This window comes from Electrona antarctica (genome assembly GCF_951216825.1).
Source record: "Electrona antarctica genome assembly, chromosome: 6".
Lineage (NCBI taxonomy): Eukaryota > Metazoa > Chordata > Actinopteri > Myctophiformes > Myctophidae > Electrona > Electrona antarctica.
This window is the reverse complement of record NC_136811.1, coordinates 5802934-5823179: the sequence shown is the minus strand read 5'-3', so window position 1 is coordinate 5823179 and position 20246 is coordinate 5802934. Positions and strand designations below refer to the sequence as shown.

The following is a 20246-nucleotide window of genomic DNA, read 5'->3' as shown; positions in this document are numbered from 1 at the left end:
ATCGAGCGACAACAACGGGAGACAAGAATAAATCTATCGAGACTAGCGACTGGACCGCGGAGCGCCGTCTAACACAGGATCTTTTTTCAGAAAAAGACGGGATGATTTAGATCGCGAGTTATGAACGTTTTAAGATTTTCGTTTTCATCAGCTAAACAGGGGAGGGAGTTTTTGGATGACGTCTCACTCTTGCGCGTCACCGAGGAGAGCCCAGCAGGCGCGCCTGGGCTATACAGCCAGGCGATCCGTTCTCGTATCAACAAACTTCGTCTTTTGGACAATACTTCGTCCTGGGCGACGGGCGTTACTAATAGAAAGGACAAAGAACTTCGTCCTGGGCGTTCGGAGTGTTAACCTGCCACGGGTTAGTTTTAACTGGCGACGCATGTCGGGAGCGCCGGTGTTGTCGGACTGTATGTCTAACCAACGCATGCACCCTCAAATTAATATGGACACCTGAAAATATTTTGTGCCAGAGATTTTACGTTGCAAGATTTATGTCGTTTAATGTTTTCAAATAGAGTTTTGTCAAATAGGTCGTGTATACAGGGTTAAAGCAGGTCCCACATGGTCTAGAGAACAATGGAGGCCAATCAGGGACGTGCACACATAGACATCAAAGGGGGCTTCAGCCCCTGCCCTTTTACCCCGTCTGTAAAACAACATGCTCAACATGGTCTCTCCAGAGAATGTTCTCATTTTGTATTGACCCTTTACACGAGAACGCACACTTTATGAAAACGCTACAAAGTGCATGCATATATATGCCAGGTCGCTAGGTGGCGCGTGTCCGTGTGGGTCCGTGACATAAGTCACGCATGCGTAGAACTACTTCCGTTCTACTACACAGGAAGTAAACAAACGTCGCGTAAATCAGGGGTTCTCAACCCGTGGGTCGCGACCCCTCGGGGGGGTCGCCAAAATATTTTAGGGGGTCCCCAAATTATTTTCAAAAAATAATTTTTTTAATTTTATTTTCACGATTTTTCAAAAATAGCAGACCTACAAGCTCGTAGCGCGCCACTCGGTGGCGCGCTATGAGCTTGTAGATCTGCTATTTTTCAATAGCTAAATTATAACAATGCTTAAAACACCAAAGGGGTTCCCGCCCAAAATGGTTTAAGGTTATTGTAGCAGTCAATTTATATTGGGGGTCGGGAGGGGGCGGGGTGGGGGTCCCGAGACATTGCCAAAGCATTTCCGGGGGTCCCCGGCCAAAAACGTTGAGAACCCCTGGCGTAAATAACCCTTAGTAACCTTAGAAACCCCTCCCATGACGATTATAAAAACATTTCGTCTCTGGTAATCAGTGTTGCCATGTCTGCTTATTATAAGTGACTTTGGCCTTGTTTTTCTGTGCATATACATGCATTTACTACATGGTGAAAGAAATGCAAAACGGCCACTCCTTTCCATGCCATATAAACACCGGAAGGAAGGCAGCATTCAGGAGAATTGCTTTTTTCCCCATGAAGTCTCCTGAACTTGGAACGTAACATTTTTGCGTTGAACAAATTTGTTTCGAAATCCATGTCGTTACACCTAACCTGACTCCGCCAGATGGGGCAGCAGAGAGTACACTGGGTTCCCCCCTCCTGCTCCCATCTGGGAACTCTCAGGCAGACTTGATGCCCGGCCACAAAACGGCCTGGCCAATCAGCAGCAGCTAGAAGCTAGAAGCTGCTGCTAGAAGCTGCTGCTGATTGGCCAGGCCGTTTTGTGGCCGGGCATCAAGTCTGCCTAGATAAAGAGTGCTGGGTTGCGCCCCGAAAATAGCTGATCTACAAGCTTATAATCAATTAAACCAATGAACATATGTGTGCACACGCACACGCACACGCACACGCACACGCACGCACGCACGCACGCACGCACGCACGCACGCACGCACTTGCAGGTATGATCTCTATATTGATAGATGCTATTTGGAAAAGGGAACAGTTAAGTCACTATGAAGTTAACTGCTGTGCAGTCACTGGTAGGCCTACAGCAATCTGGGAACCCATCGGCCAAAAAAAGGAAAAACAGCGCCCTCTGCTGTTTGTTTCGTCAGAATCTGTTCTTGAGAGAAGAGAACTTCTTCAGCACTGCAAGAAGACAGAGACAGCCAGCCAGCCAGCCAGCCAGCCAGCAAGACAGACAGACAGCCAGCCAGCCAGACAGACAGCCAGCCAGACAGCCAGCCAGACAGACAGACAGCCAGCCAGACAGACAGACAGCCAGCCAGCCAGACAGCCAGACAGACAGACGTCTGTCTGCCAGACAGCCAGCCAGCCAGACAGACAGACAGCCAGACAGCCAGACAGACAGACAGACAGCCAGCCAGACAGCCAGACAGACAGACAGACAGACAGACAGACAGCCAGACAGACAGACAGACAGACAGACAGACAGACAGACAGACAGACAGACAGACAGACAGACAGACAGACAGACAGACAGACAGACAGACAAGTAGTAAAGTAACTTCTCAAGACAGATTCTCAGATGTAGTGTTGTTGTTAGCAGGAATAAACACAGAAGCCCCGGGTGTTTCTGTGTGGAGGTGGACTAATAAAGAGGAGGAGCAAAACAAAGTTTCTATACACATAAAGGAGGCGGTGCCTGCAGAGGCAAAAATAACGATTCACGCAACTCGCGATACGATTCGAATCACGATACTGGGTTCACAATATGATTTCTTTTTTAAACACACATTTATTTGCATAGCAAATACTGTATGACCATCAGAGAACTACACAGTAGCACACACTGCAATATAGTCCACTTGCCAGAATGTGAACCTGGGCATGTTGAGTACGCCAACGTTTTATGTTAGAAATATCATATGGCAGACGATTCCAAGAATCTTCAACAGTGAGTCTCTCATTTGGGACATCATTGGGGTCATCAGGGGATGACAACAAGTACCACCCCCTAGTCCAGTTGTTCCTAAACCTTTTTCATGTCAAGGACCCCCAAATTGACACTCATTAGCCCATGGACCCCCATTAGAAGATATACGCCAGGGACTCCCCCCCCCATGAGAGAAGATTATTTACAGCTCTAGTAGTGATTCTCAACCCGTTTAATTTCAAGGACCCCCAGTTTGAACTGAATTAGGCTACTACGGTCCCCTATTTAATGGAATTTCTATCTCTGGACCCCCAATTTATATTGTAAAATCAATCTTAATTTAACTCTGAGAGTGTACACTCTCAGAGTTACAGACCCATAAGGGTCCATTTGGTTCCAAACTATCAATTAGCTGGGGACCCCCTGGAACGCCCTCAAGGTTATGAGTCGAAGTTTCCTTTTTGCACTCGGTATGTTGGTGTGTGTGGTAAATGTTGTACGAGTCACTGTCTTGTCTTGTCTTGTCTTGTCTTGTCTTGTCTTGTCTTGTCTTGTCTTGTCTTGTCTTGTCTTGTCTTGTCTTGTCTTGTCTTGTCTTGTCTTGTCTTGTCTTGTCTTGTCTTGTCTTGTCTTGTCTTGTCTTGTCTTGTCTTGTCTTGTCTTGTCTTGTCTTGTCTTGTCTTGTCTTGTCTTGTCTTGTCTTGTCTTGTCTTGTCTTGTCTTGTCTTGTCTTGTCTTGTCTTGTCTTGTCCTGTCCTGTCCTGTCCTGTCCTGTCCTGTCCTGTCCTGTCCTGTCCTGTCCTGTCCTGTCCTGTCCTGTCCTGTCCTGTCCTGTCCTGTCCTGTCCTGTCCTGTCCTGTCCTGTCCTGTCCTGTCCTGTCCTGTCCTGTCCTGTCCTGTCCTGTCCTGTCCTGTCCTGTCCTGTCCTGTCCTGTCCTGTCCTGTCCTGTCCTGTCCTGTCCTGTCCTGTCCTGTCCTGTCCTGTCCTGTCCTGTCCTGTCCTGTCCTGTCCTGTCCTGTCCTGTCCTGTCCTGTCCTGTCCTGTCCTGTCCTGTCCTGTCCTGTCCTGTCCTGTCCTGTCCTGTCCTGTCCTGTCCTGTCCTGTCCTGTCCTGTCCTGTCCTGTCCTGTCCTGTCCTGTCCTGTCCTGTCCTGTCCTGTCCTGTCCTGTCCTGTCCTGTCCTGTCCTGTCCTGTCCTGTCCTGTCCTGTCCTGTCCTGTCCTGTCCTGTCCTGTCCTGTCCTGTCCTGTCCTGTCCTGTCCTGTCCTGTCCTGTCCTGTCCTGTCCTGTCCTGTCCTGTCCTGTCCTGTCCTGTCCTGTCCTGTCCTGTCCTGTCCTGTCCTGTCCTGTCCTGTCCTGTCCTGTCCTGTCCTGTCCTGTCCTGTCCTGTCCTGTCCTGTCCTGTCCTGTCCTGTCCTGTCCTGTCCTGTCCTGTCCTGTCCTGTCCTGTCCTGTCCTGTCCTGTCCTGTCCTGTCCTGTCCTGTCCTGTCCTGTCCTGTCCTGTCCTGTCCTGTCCTGTCCTGTCCTGTCCTGTCCTGTCCTGTCCTGTCCTGTCCTGTCCTGTCCTGTCCTGTCCTGTCCTGTCCTGTCCTGTCCTGTCCTGTCCTGTCCTGTCCTGTCCTGTCCTGTCCTGTCCTGTCCTGTCCTGTCCTGTCCTGTCCTGTCCTGTCCTGTCCTGTCCTGTCCTGTCCTGTCCTGTCCTGTCCTGTCCTGTCCTGTCCTGTCCTGTCCTGTCCTGTCCTGTCCTGTCCTGTCCTGTCCTGTCCTGTCCTGTCCTGTCCTGTCCTGTCCTGTCCTGTCCTGTCCTGTCCTGCCATGCCATGCCTTGCCTTGCCTTTTGCATTGTATTCTATTGTATTCTATTGCATTGTATCTGTATGCTGCAGGGCGGGTCCTTGGGGTCCAAGACAAATTTCTCCTTCGGGGGGAGACGAAAATAAATAAACCTTGAACCCTGGAACCACTGCCCTAGAGTCTTCGCGTTTAACCTTAAATGTGGGGCACCAATGTCAGGCCCCAGACGCCAGTATGCAAATGTGGGGCGAGTTCATCAACAGAGGCCTTTTTTTTTTTAAAGAAACCTCATCAAATGGTGCTTCGTGGCTCGAATGCCGAAAAAATAATGGACCTTGATATGAAAGGGGTTGAAAACCACCGGTGTAAAGTATTGAAAAACGGACACACTGAAGTAAAGGTTTTTTTTTTTTTTATCCCACGATTTTGTAACCCATTTTTCACCCCTGTGTCAATTATCTAACGTGATCCTGGGCTCTACACACCCTCCGCCAACCTGGGGAGAGCAACGGACTTGAACTCATGCTTCCTTCATGCATGAGTGTCCAAGTTGCTCCTTTACACCTGACAGGGGGGAGTTTTCCCTGATTGGACGTAGCGCGTGGAAGGAACACGTTATTCCAACCAGTTCCTTCCCCCTCCATCAGGCGCCCCGGGTGGCCAGGGGGAGGCAGTTTAGAGACCAGGATTACTGCATGTTTTTTGTGAGGGTACCTACCCTAGGGGACACGGGGAGAACATGTGAGGATACCTATACCCAGGGGACACGGGGAGAACATGTGAGTCTATACCCAGGGGACACAGGGAGAACATGTGAGTCTATACCCAGGGGACACGGGGAGAACATGTGAGGGTACGTACCCTAGGGGACACGGGGAGAACATGTGAGGGTACGTACCCTAGGGGACACAGGGAGAACATGCAAACTCCACACAGAAAGGCCCTTTCGCCTGTTAACCTAACCCTATGCCTACATCAACACCATGCCCCAACGCTAACCTCACAGAAACTATGCCTAAACCTAACCTCAAAACCAAGTGGACCGGTGGCGAAACACCAGGAAAAGACAGCGCCCGACAGTCCAGGGGTGGGCAACTTTGAGGATGGAGAGGGCCTCTATAGTTCCACACTCACTCCAGAGGGCCACTATAGTTCCACACTCACTCCAGAGGGCCACTATAGTTCCACACTTACTCCAGAGGGCCACTATAGTTCCACACTCACTCCAGAGGGCCACTATATTTCCACACTCACTCCAGAGGGCCACTATAGTTCCACACTCACTCCAGAGGGCCACTATAGTTCCACTCTCACTCCAGGGGGGCCACATTGCATATTACTGTCGTAGCAAAAATAGCCGATCTTGTAGAGCTTGTAGATCGGCTAATTTTGCTATATTTTAATTTAAATCCTGAATTATTTTTGTTGCCCATGTGTGTGAGCTAGTCCACTGTGAAACCCAAAATGACACTAAAGTGAGCTATACAATCCTAATAAATATTTTTGAGTGGTGTAAACCACTCCTACAACTGGCTTTTGTGTGCAGAAAAAAATGAGCATGGTTGCTATGTTCAAAATAATTTCTGACGTAATTAAATCACACCCGGGTGAACTGGATGACCGTAGCAACCATGCTCATTTTCTCTGCACAAAAAAAGCCAGTTGTGAAATCACATCCAGGTGTGATTTCATTACGTCAGATCAGAGCTGATCAGGCTATATAATACCTTACCTTATATAATACCTCACATCGGACAAAAACTCCAGCTGAATCAACTTCATGGTCACAAATCATCACATCAGAAGACGAGTCTACCTAGCCAAAGATCTTTAACGTCAGACATTACGTCAGACCACAGCTGATCATGCTATATAAAACCTTACACCACTCAGTTCACACGGGTGTGATTTATTTCCTGGTGTTAAGTAATGCGGTGCAAGTTACAGAATAGCATTTCTCCCTGATGGGTGGAGAACTGGGGAACAATAACATGGGTTATGACTGGTTGGACGCTATAGTATACTTTTTTTTTAATGTTTTTTTTTTGTGGCTTTTGCCTTTATTTTATATTTTGTATGGAGGGACAGACAGTTAACCTGACTCCGCCAGATGGGGCAGCAGAGAGTACACTGGCCAAATCAGCAGCAGCTATCCCGCCTCTAGCTGCTGCTGATTGGCCAGGCCGTTTTGTGGCCGGGCATCAAGTCTGCCTGAGAGTTCCCAGATGGGAGCAGGAGGGGGAACCCAGTGTACTCTCTGCTGCCCCATCTGGCGGAGTCAGGTTAACAGACAGTAGGCTGACAGGAAATGGGGAGAGAGAGATGGGGGGAAGACATGCAGTGAAGGCCGTCGGGATCGGGAGTCGAACCCGCGGCACACTGCCAGACTGGATTACCAGCCAAGGTGCCTGGACCACTGAGCCATGGCCCAGGCCATGTATAGTGCACTTTTGAGTCAAACTTGAGACGTCCATTATTTATTCTGCATTTGAGCCACGGACCACCATTTGATGACATTTAGCCTCTCAGACCCAAACACCAAATATTTTCTTATCGTTGGATATAGGATATCCACAATTCCATGCCATGTAATGAATTGCATTTTTATAGCGCTTTTCCGAGTGCTCAAAGCGCTTTACAATGGTTCATTCATTCATACATTGGGAGGTGAAGCGGCGAACAGTCGACGCCAGCGTCCTCACTTCCCACATTCACACACCAATTGGTGGCGAGCTCACACCGACCGACTCATTGGAGGCAAGGTGGGGTTCAGTGTCTTGCCCAAGGACACTTCGACATGTGGACAGGAGGAGGAGCCGGGATTCGAACCGCCGACCCAGGGATCATTGGACGACCTGCTCTACCTCCTGAGCCACAGCCGCCCTATGTATTGACGCTGGTACCGTATAGGAGAGATAACACGGCAAACGTTGATCAAAACAACAATTCTTCTACATGTTCTAATTGCGTAAGACTTCTTTTAAATTAAAGTAGTGCAGATGTTATAATAATTACAATAACGTAACTCTCTTGAGAACGTAAAATAAAAACCGAATGGACCCGCCAAACGGTCCATTTGGATTCATTTGACGCTCTCAAGAGTTAACCCATTTTGGGCGGGAACCCCTTTTGGTGTTTTAAAGGACCACTTCACCACTTTTCAACTTCTCTTCCTATAATTGGTCCTAACTAATGTTCATGATAAAATACCACCATTTTTTCCTACTCAGTCTGTGTCTCATAGGAAGGCTGTGGGCAGTTCAGAAACCCGTCCACCAGTGACATCATCGATGGTGAATCCAAGCTAATAGAAACGGCAGGCTTTCTTTTCCTGAAAAGTTGCAATGCAAAGGTTGAAGCCATCGTTCTCACGATAATACAAATCTAAATATATTTAAAAACAAATTTTGTTTAAAAAAATATCTGCCTAATGATTTTGTCACTGGTCATGATGTCACTTTAGCTGTTGAAAAATCTACAAGCTCATAGCGCGGCACCGAGTGGCGCGCTACGAGCTTGTAGGTCTGCTATTTTTGAAAAGTCTTGAAAATGTGGTGCAAATCTTTGAATATATATTCTTTCAGAGCAAACGTTTTAAGTCAAATCTTTGCTTCTGGGGGGGGGTCCCTGGAACAACATATTTTCAGATGGGGGTCGGCGGCCAAATACATATATTTTTGAGGGTACTTGACATGAAAATGCTTGAGAACCACTGACATAGAAACAGGGGTTTTTCAGAAAACTGTCAGGATTTAGAAGGTATTTGTAGAATCTTTTCTCAGGTCAAAATGGGTTAAAGATCTATAAGGGTCCATTTGGTTACCGACTCTCCGTCATTGTGGGGACCACCTGGATCCACCCTCAAGGACCACTGGTGGTCCCCGGACCACTGGTTGAGAACCACTGCTTTGCAATGCAACTCGCTGCTCACTCACAACACTGCGCAAAAAGCATGGAATATGGATGTGTATATTACAGCAGCGGTTCCCAAAGTGTGGTCCGCGGACCCCTAGGGGTACGAGACGCATAGCCAGGGGGTACCCAAAATAATTCCCAGAAAAAAAACATATATATTTTTTTTAACTTGTTTTAACATTAAAATTATGTTTATCTACGTGGTCATTTCTGCCAAGTTGCGCAATAAACATATTTTTTGTGTTGTTCATTGTGTTTCTCCCATGTTTGCTTTGGGCCAATAGCTGACATGATTACTAAAAAAATCAGTCAACCCAAAACAGTAACAGCAGGACGCATGCTGCAGAAACAACAAAAAGACTCAGGACACTTGAAAGGTTTCTGCTTCAGATGAGGGGGTACCTGGAAAAATGTCTACCCCAAAAGGGGTACCTGGTCCAAAAAAGTTTGGGAACCCCTGTATTACAGGAAACTCCCGTTAAACTTTCCAACAAACTCCGGTAAACTCCCGAATTGTACCATCACACCTGTATATTACCGTATATTAACTGTATACGCTGCTAAACTTGAGGTTTACGGGCAAAATACAGTGCCCATAATTGCCCGTTAACTCCTCTTTTCACGCAGTGCAAGGTGCCAGCCAGCCTCGTGGCACGGCTGGTGTGAACGGGGCTGTGATATCGAATCAAACAAAAGGTTCCCGCACACTGTCTTGTAAAAAGGATGGACTTTATTAACCCATTCTGACCTAAGATCAGATTCTAAAAATGTCTTCTACATCCTGACAGTTTTCTGAAAAAGCTATGTTTCCATGTCAGTCGTTCTTCGATGTTTCAAAAATAGCAGACCTACAAGCTCGTAGCGCGCCATCTGCTATTTTTCAACACCAAAAGGGGTTCCCGCCCAAAATGGGTTAACCTATATTCTGGACGGGAACCCCTGTTGGTGTTTTAAAGCATTATGTCATGCTTTAGATATTGACAAATAGCAGACCTACAAGCTCATAGCGCGGCACTCGGTGCCGCGCTATGAGCTTGTAGATCTGCTATTTTTTTTTAAATCGTGAAAACGTGGCGCAACTCTTTGAATAGGTTATATTCTTTCAGAGCATCCCCGCATCTTTTCAGATGGGGGGGTCGGCGGGCCAATTACATACAATTCTGGGGGTCCTTGACATGAAATCGTTTGAGAACCACTGACACAGAAACATGGGGTTTTTCAGAAAACTGTCAGAATTTAGAAGGCATTTGTAGAAATCTTCCTCAGGTCTAAATGGGTTAAATTGATGTTTCGGTCTATACATCATCTTTGTCTTTCTTTGTGATTTGATATAAAAAAATCACACCCGTGTGAACTGAGTGGTGTAAGGTCTTATATAGACTGATCAGCTGTGGTCTGACGTAATGTCTGACGTAATGAAATCACACCCGTGTGAACTGGGTGACCATAGCAACCATGCTCATTTTTTTTGGTACGAACAGACACGGGTAAAAAAATGCTGGTACGAACAGACACGGGTACAAAGCCAGTTGTTGGAGTGGTTTACACCACTTCTGAACATTTGGGACCCTCATGGCCGTCACTAACCTTCGAGGTGTGCATCGGCCTTCTTCTAAAAATGTTTTTATTTTTATTTATTTGTTGTCACATCATGCCTTTGTTGCTGAATGAAGAATGCAAAAACGAAGACAATATTTGACGTGCCTGGGGCGTGCCCTGGGTTACAAAACCAGCTGAAGTCAGTCACACACACACACACACACACGCGCGCGCGCACGCACGCACGCACGCCCGCACGCACGCACGCACGCACACACTCTCGCAAAGGTGTGCTCCTCCTCGATCATGCGTGACGCTGTTTGAGCAAAAGAAAATGCTGCGTTTTGGAAATACCGTGTGCATAATATTATTGGACGCCACCAGCCAGCCACTTGGATTATATATACACATGTATATACACTGTGTGAGAGTTGTGTGGGAGTTTATAAATGGATTCTTCTGACAATAGTGGTGGTCTTTTTTTTTTTTGGACCATGGCCTCCTATTATTAACACCAATTCATCAAGCATTTATTTGTGTCTGTTGTTTTCTTAATTGACTGCTAATGAAAACAAATCCAAGAATTAAAAGGCTTCACAGGGTGAGAAATTTATTAAAAAAAAGTTGTTTTGGGGGGTCAGGGGCTAGAGTAGAGATACTCCGTAAATGCCTGATCGTTAATCGGCATTTACCCTATCTGTGATCGGCAATTTACCCTATCTGGAGAAACTGATCTTTTACACCATTTAAGTGGTATAAATGTATGTATATGTATGTATAAATCAGATACAGTATATAATATAACATAATTTTGCTTTTTTGTGACAGGCCTAAACATTCTCCCCTTCCTCCCCACACACACACACACAGGAACAGTTTTGACGTGGGTTTTTGACATTATAATCATTTTGGAAATATTAAAATTTCACATTTCACAAGATCAGCATCGGTATCGGACCTATCGATCATGAGAAAAACAATCGGTATCGGTCCCCAAAAAAACCCGATCGGAGCATCCCTAGTCAGGGCCGCCCCGAGGCCCGAGAGGGGCAGGTGGAACAGTTCCCCGGCCTATAGGGCTCCAGGTAGGTCGCTCGGAGCACTGTGTACAGCCCTCAAAACAATAAAATAAAATAAAAATAAAAATAAATGAAATATGCATGTGCGGCGGCGACCGCGACTAATCTCGCATTTGGCGCCGCAGAGGTATCGAACCGCGGCCCTGTTGGAGGTGATGAAGTATTGGTCTCATAATTATCCAGATTATGTCCAGATTAATATTATACACGTACGTGCTTCTGCATGTATATATACTTGTTTTAACAATACATCTAATTAACAAATTAATTAACCCATTTTGGGCGGGAACCCCTTTTGGTGTAAGCATTATGTTATGCTTTAGCTATTGAAAAATAGCAGATCTACAAGCTCATAGCGCGCCACCGAGTGGCACGCTACGAGCTTGTAGGTCTGCTATTTTTGAAAAAAATCGAAGAACGACTGACATAGAAACATAGCTTTTTCAGAAAACTGTCAGGATGTAGAAGACATTTTTAGAATCCGATCTCAGGTCAAAATGGGTTAATTTCAAACTGGACAATATATGTACTAATTAATCTAACGATGAGCATCTGCCCATTTACCAATAACATCTACCGACGAGCAACAACAATGTAAAGATTAATCTGTAACAATGAAACAATTTACACAATCTGCGCCTCTCCTATAAGCCACAACGTGGGCCCAGTGCCAAAGAAATCCGCGCTATAAGCTTTCAAGACGGGTCACTTCCGCCCACGCCCCGCCCCGGGAGTGATAGCCGCCCATATTTGAGACAAATTCTCATTCCAGGCTATGCATCGACGCACGGCGGTTTCACTTTCTTATAGCGTGGTCAAACTTTAGACTTTTATAAGGTCTCAAAGGATCGTAGTTTGTCTCATTTTGAGGAGAAAAGGGACTATTTTAAGCGTGCGTGCGGCCGCGTGCGTGTCGGATCCGTGTGGAGGCTAGTGTGTGTCTAACATGTGAGTAAAAGAAAAAAAAGGAAAGAAAAATATATTATAATATATTTTTATAATTATTGGACGAAATTACATTAAAGAAAGACAGATTTGTACGTTCTGACACAGGCGGGGGGGGGGGGGGGGGGGTAATCAACCAATCAGGATCAGGCCATCATCAAACTCCCACTGTACCTTCGACAGGCAGCCTCTGTAGACATTTTTAAAGCACAGCTCAAGACCCACTTCTATACTTCTATAAAATTATTAAATTATTCATGTGCTCACGGTATTGCATTACTGCTATTATTTTTAACGTTTTATGCCTTGCTTTTCTTTTCTTTCTTTGTCCATTGCTCTGTAAAGCACTTTGAGCTATACAAATAAAGTTGTATTATTATTATTATTATTATTATTATTATCATCTTCATCGACCAATATCTATATCGAGGGAAAGTCTGAATCATTGTAGTCGCGTTGATGCGTTGAGACGGAACCCCCCGCCCGCATCCCCCACCACCTGGGAGGAGGAAACCAGGGGGGGGAGGGGGGTACAACAACACAGAGAAGAAACTGTGACCTCAGACCTGGAGATGGCAGACCTCACATGGGGGGGCGATGGAGGCGCAGCATGCTGCGCGGAGACAGTCACACGGCAGGAGCAGATGGAGGCAGATATAGTCACAGCCTTATGTTCCACAGGGGGACCAAGAGGATTACGCCGATAAGTGTGCTGCCCCAGTTCATCCAGTGGTCACCGCCGCCAGTGGAAGGCTGTGGTTGCACCGGTCAGCTCCCACTGACCAACATATTTATAAGACTGTACCGGACTGGTGGTCAGCTCCCAGTGACCAACAACAGTATCAGACTGTGGTTGTACTGGTCAGCTCCCAGTGACCAACAACAGTATCAGACTGTGGTTGTACCGGTCAGCTCCCACAGTACAACAGTATCAGGCTGTGGTTGTACTGGTCAGCTCCCAGTACAACAGTATCAGACTGTGGTTGTACTGGTCAGCTCCCAGTACAACAGTATCAGACTGTGGTTGTACTGGTCAGCTCCCAGTACAACAGTATCAGACTGTGGTTGTACTGGTCAGCTCCCAGTACAACAGTATCAGACTGTGGTTGTACTGGTCAGCTCCCACAGTACAACAGTATCAGACTGTGGTTGTACCGGTCAGCCCAGTACAACAGTATCAGACTGTGGTTGTACTGGTCAGCTCCCACAGTACAACAGTATCAGACTGTGGTTGTACTGGTCAGCTCCCAGTACAACAGTATCAGACTGTGGTTGTACTGGTCAGCTCCCACAGTACAACAGTATCAGACTGTGGTTGTACTGGTCAGCTCCCAGTACAACAGAATCAGACTGTGGTTGTACCGGTCAGCTCCCACAGTACAACAGTATCAGACTGTGGTTGTACTGGTCAGCTCCCAGTACAACAGTATCAGACTGTGGTTGTACTGGTCAGCTCCCAGTACAACAGTATCAGACTGTGGTTGTACCGGTCAGCTCTCAATACAACAGTATCAGACTGTGGTTGTACCGGTCAGCTCCCACAGTACAACAGTATCAGACTGTGGTTGTACTGGTCAGCTCCCAGTACAACAGTATCAGACTGTGGTTGTACCGGTCAGCTCCCAGTACAACAGTATCAGACTGTGGTTGTACTGGTCAGCTCCCAGTACAACAGTATCAGACTGTGGTTGTACCGGTCAGCTCCCACAGTACAACAGTATCAGGCTGTGGTTGTACCGGTCAGCTCTCAATACAACAGTATCAGACTGTGGTTGTACTGGTCAGCTCCCACAGTACAACAGTATCAGACTGTGGTTGTACTGGTCAGCTCCCACAGTACAACATATCAGACTGTGGTTGTACTGGTCAGCTCCCACAGTACAACATATCAGACTGTGGTTGTACCGGTCAGCTCTCAATACAACAGTATCAGACTGTGGTTGTACTGGTCAGCTCCCACAGTACAACAGTATCAGACTGTGGTTGTACTGGTCAGCTCCCAGTACAACAGTATCAGACTGTGGTTGTACCGGTCAGCTCTCAATACAACAGTATCAGACTGTGGTTGTACTGGTCAGCTCCCACAGTACAACAGTATCAGACTTTAGGGGTGGACGATATGGAAAAATATAATATCATTATTGATATTTTTCAAGCAGTATCATGATACACGATATTATCCCAATATGTTTTCATGACGGTTTTTATGGTTATTTTTAAAAGGCGGGAACCCCTTTTGGTGTTTTGAGCATCATGTTGTACTTTAGCTGTTGAAACATATAGCAGATCTACAAGCTCATAGCGCGGCACCGAGTGCCGCGCTACGAGCTTGTAGGTATGCTATTTTTGAAAAATCATGAAAATGTGGCGCAAATCTTTGAATATATATTCTTTCAGAGCCAAAGTTTTGAACTAAAATCTTTGCTTCTGGGGGGGGGGGGGGGGGGGGGTCCCTGCCTGGAACAACATATTTTCAGATGGGGGTCGGCGGCCAATTACAGATAATCTTGGGGGTCGTTGACATGAAAATGTTTTGAGAAACATGGGGTTTTTCAGAAAACTGTCAGGATTTAGAAGACATTAGAATCGTTCCCAGGTCAAAATGGGTTAACAGCACAACTACCTAAACAAAAACTAATAGGGAGTAAAAGTAAGGAGTAAAGAGCCCATTTAAACCAAAATACTTCACATTACCCAGGGGGCAAAGGGGGTTGACCTGCATTTGTCATAACAATACAAAGTTGTCCACCAGAAATAATATCTATGACCCAGTAGGATCACAACCTATATGGACAACCCGGTCAATTTTTGGGCGAAAGTCCAATATGGCCGCCCCAATATTAGCCCCTATTAGTTATAATGGGGGGTGAGTAGGGCAAAATGTTAAACTGAGAGATATTTCCACGAAACTTCTCAGGTTGATCAATGATATGAATATGAACACAAAACACAAACATCGACCGGGTTGTCCATATAGGTTGTGATCCTGTGGGGTCATAGATATTATTTCTGGTGGACAACTTTGTATGTTATGACAAATGCAGGTTTCCTAAAAAAAAGGGTGGTTTGCCCCCTGGGTACATGTTTTGGTGAGCGAAACTGTCGTTCGAAACCCTCGTCGTGTGCCGTCGGAATTACGATCGAATCCCAGGAAGAAAAAAAAAAAAACGCCCCTATAAACGGGAAGAAACCGTAGGCAGAACCACGGTCTAAGATCTGGTCCGGTCCCACAGTGACCACCAGACTGCAGCGTTGAGGAATGTCCAGTGTTTGATTCAAGGTTCGAGGTTACCTTATTTTGTCTCCCTTAAAACCCATTTTGACCTGAGATCAGATTCTAAAATTGTCTTCTACATCCTGACAGTTTTCTGAAAAAGCTATGTTTCTATGTCAGTCGATTTTTCAAAAATAGCAGACCTACAAGTTCATAGCGCGCCACTCGGTGGCGCGCTATGAGCTTGTAGATCTGCTATTTTTCAATAGCTAAAGCATAACATAATGCTAACACCAAAAGGGGTTCCCACCCAAAATGGCGACGATTTTTCATCAATGTCTTCATCGTTATGCAAACACCATGCTGTCTTCATCAGTGTATTACGTCAAACTCACAGATGTTATAGTTCATTCCCAAAGTGATCGAATTATTTTGTGCAATTAAATGGTCAGCTAGATGACGATGATGATAAAAAGGCGAGTATGTGAATACCAATGATATTAGGCTTAACATTTCAGGATATTGTTTACTAATGAATTACATTGTTTCGGTACTTTGGTGTTCAAACTTTTAGCATCCCTACTTTCTCTAAGTGTTAACTCTAAACAACTATCCTTCCTCTCTCCCTCTCTCTCTCTCTCTCTCTCTCTTCAATGCAATTTAAATGAAGGTGAAGTAAAAACTAAAATGCACGAAATCTCGGCGAGTCGGTAAACTGGCGAGTTCGCCCCGGACACCCGTGGGAGAGGTTTGTCTTGGCCGACACAAGGACCAGCTGCATGCATACATACATACATACATACATACATACATACATACATACATACATACATACATACATACATACATACATACATACATACATACTGTACATACATACATACATACATGAAATGATTACTATATTTACCCAGGGTATCTGGGCTAAGCTCAAGAACTTGTTTCCAGCCAGGCCCTGCTCATAGAACATTTCATGGTAGTGGTTCAATGCCTTGTTCAAGGGCACTTCAGCGGTGGTAATTTTAACGTGTCGGACCGCTGATTCGAACTGGCGACCTTCCGGTATCAAGACCGCTCCGAAATCCGTTCGGCCACCGCTGCCACAAACATACATACTGTATACATACAGTACATACACAGCAACACACAAAAATACAATAAGACTGTACACGCGGTGACACGTAAAAACCATAACAGCCATTTAGCACACCTAGTACGTCAAGAGCAACACTTATAGCGACACCTCCAAACCTGCTACCCCGCTGTCTGCCCTCCGGAAAAGGAGCCCATTGAGGAGTGCAATGTATTGACAGAGGCACAAACAATTTGTCACAAACAATAACCGAGACACAGCATGGAGGCGTCCGTCTCCTCTCCTCTGACTCTGGACAGGGAGGAAAGATTATGTCACAACTAAGCATCATCAAAGTGCACCCACCCACCCACCCACCGAACGCTTTTCTCGAACGCTGAGACCCACTTAACCCATTTAGGCCTGACGTCGAAATTAAAAAAAATGTCAAGTTCAAAATCCTGACAGTTTTCTGAAATACCTCATGTTTCTATATCAATGGTGCTCAATATTTCATGTCAAGGACCCCGACAATCATTATGTAATCGGCCACCGACCCCCCCCCCCCCCCATCTGAAAATATGTTGTTCCAGGAACCCCTCAGAAGCAAAGATTCGAGTTATAAACCGTTCGCTATCAAAAAATAGCAGACCTACAAGCTCGTAGCGCGGCACTCGGTGCCGCGCTATGAGCTTGTAGATCTGCTATTTTTCAATAGCTAAAAGTATACCAACGCTAAGAACACCAAAAGGGGTTCCCGTTCCGAATGGCTCAAGGGTCCACTTTTGGTTCCATGTGTACACGCTCTCAGAGTTTAGATTATTTAACACCGAGGACTTTATACGGTGTAGACTGGGGTGGCAATAACACACGTCAAATTGGGGAGGGGATGGGGTCCTTGAAATGGACAAAAGGCTGAGAATCGCCGATCAAGTGGAAGCTTGACTTCCGAGGCTCACTCACTCACGGAGCTCTTGAACCGTGCAGTCAGGGGGGCCAAAGGCCAGGAGCCCAGGGTTCAAGGGGTCGAGCCCCCCCCCCATGACACTGCAGGCCACACACACACACACACACACACACACACACACACACACACACACACACACACACACACACACACACACACACACACACACACACACACACACACACACACACACACACACACACACACACACACACACACACACACACACACACTTCCCATTGTCTGTGACATGGGAGGTCCTTTGTATCTTTATTATCAGGTTAGCCTCCTAGTAGAAGCTAAAACAAAGCTACAGTAGTAGAAGGCCTACAACACTGTCGCTGTCTGTCTGCAGACCCATTTAGACGTTTATCCCATTTTTGACCTGAGATCAGATTCTAAAAAAATGTCTTCTACATCCTGACAGTTTTCCGAAAAAGCTATGTTTCTATGTCAGTCCTTCTTCGATTTTTTTCAAAAACAGCAGACCTACGAGCTTGTAGATCTGCTATTTTTCAATAGCTAAAGCATAACATGATGCTAACACCAAAAGGGGTTCCCGCCCAGAATGGGTTTTTATAGGACTATAACAGTAGACCTAGACTGCTGATTTATGAAAAGTTTGCTCTATTGTGTATATAAAGTAATATATACATGTAATATATGCTGTATGTATACAGATTATTACAGACTAGTGCTGTGATTCTATAGGAAAGAAACGGGAAGAGGTTTCTTCTGTAGTACAGTACAGTACAGTACAGTACAGTACAGTACAGCACAGCACAGTACAGTACAGCACAGCACAGCACAGCACAGCACAGAACCATATACAACAGAACATGAAAATGAACAGTTCAAGTTCATGAACTCATTCTGAGCTGTAAAAGGCCTCACACGTACAGCTGAAGAAGGGGAAGGAAAAAAAAGTGGAGGGGGGGGGGGGAAATCAATTTGTCTTTGTGTACAGCAAATGAGAATAGCATGACTCGTGGGGGGATCACATCAAACGTGCGGTTTGTTTCGTGCGTGCAGGGTGGAAATGTTTGTAATTTAAGCCCCCCTGGTTTTTTTTTTGGTTTTTTTTGTATCATCCTCGTTTGATCATAGATAGATAGAAGAGGGGTCCGGGCCAGTACAGTACAGTATACAGTCCAACACACATCACACACACGCGCGCGCACAGCGCGTGTCAGAAAAGCCCCCCCAGAAACAGCACCAGAACCTGGGCTTTCATAAGCCTGATCTGCTCCTCTTGTTCCTTCCAGCGGTTGGAGGCCATTTGCATTCACAGAAAAACAAGTCTCCTCTCTCTCTCTCTCTCTCCTCGCCGTTAAATGGCTGATGATGAATTTATACCATTCACTTCTAGCGTGTGACATCTGCATGCAACGCGCGCGCGCGCACGCACGCCACGCACGCACCCAGTCCCACACGAACACGCGCGCGCACGCAGGAAGGCAAGCAGGCAGGTTATAGTGGAGTACACACACGCGCACGCACGCACGCACGCGCCCCGCACACACACAGACACACATACACACACACAGCTATAGCAGCCCCCCGGATCCTCGCAAAACACTACCTCGGCTCGGCTACTACTTGACATAATTTTTTTTGTCGCTTGCCGAAAAGATGTGACGGCGGCGTGGGGGATTTTTTTTTTGTCGGCAAGCGACACCACGTACGCTGTCGTAACGCATTAGTAGTAATTAACGGTTTATAATCATCCCTATTAAAACAATAAAGCTGATCACCATCATCATCATTTTTTTTAGGTGTTTTATAATCGTCAGTATAGTCACTCGATCACAGCTAGGCGGAAACAATAGGGTCGTTTATGAATGCACAGTGAGCATGCATTATGCATTCGGCATGCCATCATTTAAAAGAATATTTTAAACACGTTTTTGTTTCTCCCCCCTTCTCTCTCTCTCCGCTTCCTTCTATAAATAACTATTTAACCCGCGCGTATAAATAAGTCCTGTACCGTTATAAGAATAATAATAATAATAATAATAATAATAAAGTCCCAATACTGTACTCATAGTAGAACCCCCCCCCCACCCCCCCAAAAAAACGGTTTACGTACGGAACCGAATTTAGAACACAAGACAGTCACACACAGTCCCGGGTCGTCATCATAATTATACAATGGATTTCGAACAAATAACGGTTTTTTAACGGGTTTTTTTAAGAATGCCGGTTAATGTGTACTCTTAACAAGCGGAACCAGAAGAACCCCATGCCAGCCAGTGACCGGTGGTCCCCGGACCCCCTACCAACCAACCAACCAACCATCCATCCATACATCCATATCCATATAGCCGCCAGCCCCAGCCAGCCAGCCAGCCAGCCAGCCTTAGCACAGCACAGCACAGTAGGGCCAGGCCGCGGACCAGACCTCGGTCTCACCTGACTTGTTTGTTCGGCAACACAGGTTCCCTCGGTCGGGTCGGGGCTGGGCTCCGCTCCGGGGATGGCGTGGTGGAGTGGAGCTACTATAGCTGCAGCCTGCTGCCCCGCCGGTACCGACACGCACGCACGCACACACTCACACATATACACACACACACACGCTACTGACTGAGGAGAGAGAGAGAGAGAGAGAGGGGGAGAGAGGGAGAGAGAGTCACGGAGCACTAGCAGATCCCACAGCGACCAGCAGACAGACTAATTATGGACGGTTGTTTGTGTGTCAGCGGTGGGAGGGAGGGAGGGAACAAAAAAGTGGAGAGGGAGAGAGAGAGAGAGAGAGTGTGTGTGTGTGTGTGTGTGTGTGTGTGTGTGTGTGTGTGTGCGTGCGTGTGTGTGTGTGTGTGTGTGTGTATACACACTGTACAGTAGGCTACACACACACACACACACACACACACACACACACACAC

The 20246-nt window shown here is 46.3% G+C and overlaps 1 protein-coding gene across 1 annotated transcript in view; it reads right to left on the bottom strand.

The window, feature by feature from the left end:
* The window catches only part of LOC306924415 (uncharacterized protein), a gene marked incomplete at its 3' end in the record, with an annotated part of 33559 nt that extends 13595 nt beyond the window's left edge, over positions 1 to 19964 (bottom strand). The window contains exon 1 of the mRNA XM_079502909.1: positions 19774 to 19964. The remainder of the gene's footprint in view (positions 1 to 19773) is intronic.
* Positions 19965 to 20246: the final 282 nt, after the last annotated feature.